The following is a 3043-nucleotide window of genomic DNA, read 5'->3' as shown; positions in this document are numbered from 1 at the left end:
CAGGTGGCAGAGTGAATACTAGCCTCAAACACTTACCAGCTGTGTGATCCTGGGCAAGTCACCTTAACCCTGTTTCCCTCAGTTTTTTTTTTTAATCTGGAAAATGAACTGGAGAAGGAAATGGCAAAACACACCAGTATCTTTGCCAATGGGGTCACAATCAGACACAACTAAAATTAACCAACCAATAACTTATGCTAGGTATTATGCTAGATGCTAAGGGTAGAAATACTAAAGCATGATATTCCCCATCCTTGAGATGCTTATATTCTCCTGAGGGCCCCAGGTGGCTGATATGGAGAGGAGGATACAATATCTTCATACATAAATGCTGAATATATACAAAATTAATATATAATAATGTAAAGAAGGCCAGTGATAAAAGGAGAAGTTAGAGAAAACCCTTTTTATGGAACCATTACTGTGAAGGTAATAAGTAGGGGTTCCATGAAGCAGAGATAAGGAGGAATGAAAGGGAGGGATAGGGAATGAGTATTTATTTAGCACCTACTATGTATCAGAGGGGCAGCTAGGTGGTGCAGTAGATAGAGCACTGATCTTGGAGTCAAGTGAATGAGAGATCAAATCCAACCTCAGATGCTTGACACTTACTAGCTGTGTGACCTTGGGCAAGTCACTTAACCTGACTGCTTCTAATCTAGAACCATCTTCTGTCATGCAGATTCGTATCTGACCACTGGATTCAGATGGCTTGTCATGGCATTACATCCCTGATGTCATGGACTTCTTTGAGAACAAAGGAAAAACATCAATGATCATCAGTGGAGAAACTGTTATTTCATGTGATACTTACAAAAACACTAGGAAGGAGGTACTATTACTATCCTCATTTTACAGGTGAGGAAATGGAGGCAAACAAAAATTAAGTGAGTTGTCCAGAGTCAGAAAGCTATTAAGTGTCTGAAGCTGGATTTGAATTCAGATTTTTCTGACTCCAGACTCAGTGCTCTATTCGCTGTGCTACTATCTGTCTCTTATGTGAGGAAGGAGAGCCTTGAAGCTATGTACAAAGATAGGGAGGCAAGAAATGGGAGGTCATGTGTGTAGAAGAACAAGAATTGGACTTGAATTGAACTATACCAAATAAGAGGTGGATTATTCTATAAGCATCCTGGAAAGATTAGGCAGAGTCAAATTGTGAAGTACTATAAAGGCTAGGGTTTCTACATTTTCCTAAAGGCAATAGATAGCCAATGGGACTTCTTTAGCAGGGAATTGAGCTAGATAATAAGGTGGATAGAACATTGGCCTTGGAGTCAGAAAGACCTGAAACTTACTCAATGAGTTACCCTGAAAAAGTCACTTAAACTCTTTCAACCTATTTGCTCATCTCTAAAATGATAATAATAGTAGCATCTGCCTTATAATGTTGTGAAGATTAAATGAAATAGCACAAAGTATTTTTCAAACCTTAAAGAATCATATAAATGATTTTACTAAAATGCCATGGTGAGAGTTGTATATTAGGCATACCAGTTTGGCAGCTGTGTTGAGGATAGACGCGAGAGAGAAAGAGAGAGAAAGAGAGAGAAAGAGAGAGACAGAGAGAGACAGAGAGATGGAGGGAGGGAAAGGCTGCAGTGAGACCAATTAATAAGGTATTATAATAGTCTAGGCAAGCCTTGGGAAATGAGTAAAGTAGAGAAATGCTGAGAAGGTGGAATCAGTAAGCCTTGACAAATAATTATATATGAGGAGTCAGTGAAAATATAGGGTCAAGGCTGACTAGTAGATTGTGAACTTGACTAACTGAAAGAGGAGTCCTAAGAAGAAAGAGTTTAAAGAGTAGAGAGTTTAGGGGAAAAGAGAATGAATTCAGTTATAGAAATGTTAAGTTTGTGATACTTAAAAGATATCCAAGAGTTTTCCAGGAGATATTTGGAGATGCAGGATTAAAGCTCAAGAAGATAAAGAAGACAATATTTCTCCAAGGAAGATGTTGGCAAAGAACATAAGAATGTCCCATTCCCAAAGGATCTTTAAACAAAACCTATCACCTTTGTATGATAAAAACATCATACTTTCTTAAATATCCTGCACTTGAAACATTTTCATGACTCTCGATTTAACAAAAGGAGCAAAGAAAGAATATTGATCTCCATTTAATTTTAAAAATACATATCATATTTACATGTATATATGCATTTGTTTATATGTGTCATGATTAAGGATTTTGAAGAGATGGTCAAGAAGTCAAAATCACAAAAAATGATTATTTACTAATGGAAGTTGACATCACTGTTACAGCAATTAAGATAAATTCAGACATTTTGTGCTGTTTTATTTAGGATAGTGATAATTTTTTAAAATACCTGCTCTGCCTCTATACTTTCTCTTTCCTTACATTTTAAAACTTTTACAACTTTGAAACTTTGGTCAAGAGATTTCAATTTTGATCTAATTCTTGAGCCTATATATGCCAAGGAAGTTCCAACTAATATAGAAATCTTGAAGTACAAACTGACTGGATTGTTGGATGTACTGTTAGTGCATATTTAGGAAGTCAATTATCACTGATAATACCACTGCATAACTCAGATTCCTGGGCTTCAGTTCTGAATTCAGGATACTGAATTTCTGGATAGGCTTTGAGTACTTAACACTTAGCACAGTGACTGAGATATAATAGATGCTAATAAATGCTTATGACATAGTGATGTCATCTTGGTCTTCTTCCATAATGAAGAACCAGAGCCATGTTCCCTTCCCCTTTACCTCTTCTTCAGGGAACCCCTTACAGCCTTCATATCTCAGCTTTAATCACATCTCCATAAAGTGGTCTTTCCTGCTTTCTCATTTATTTATTTGTTTATCCTTGAACATATTTACTTACCACCCCTCATCCAAGCTAAATGGCAAAGTGCCCGGGCTAAAGACATGCTCTGTATATATGCTATCAGTTTGGAAAGACTTGGAGTAAACTTAACTCTTTGTTAAATATCAAAGAACTAGTCTAGCTAAATTTGGAGAGCATCTTAACCAGAAAGTTACACAGAGGGTGATCACAGCTACTAATGAAGAT

Source organism: Macrotis lagotis, chromosome X (assembly GCF_037893015.1).
Source record: "Macrotis lagotis isolate mMagLag1 chromosome X, bilby.v1.9.chrom.fasta, whole genome shotgun sequence".
Classification (NCBI taxonomy): domain Eukaryota; kingdom Metazoa; phylum Chordata; class Mammalia; order Peramelemorphia; family Peramelidae; genus Macrotis; species Macrotis lagotis.
Note: the sequence above shows the minus strand (reverse complement) of the source record.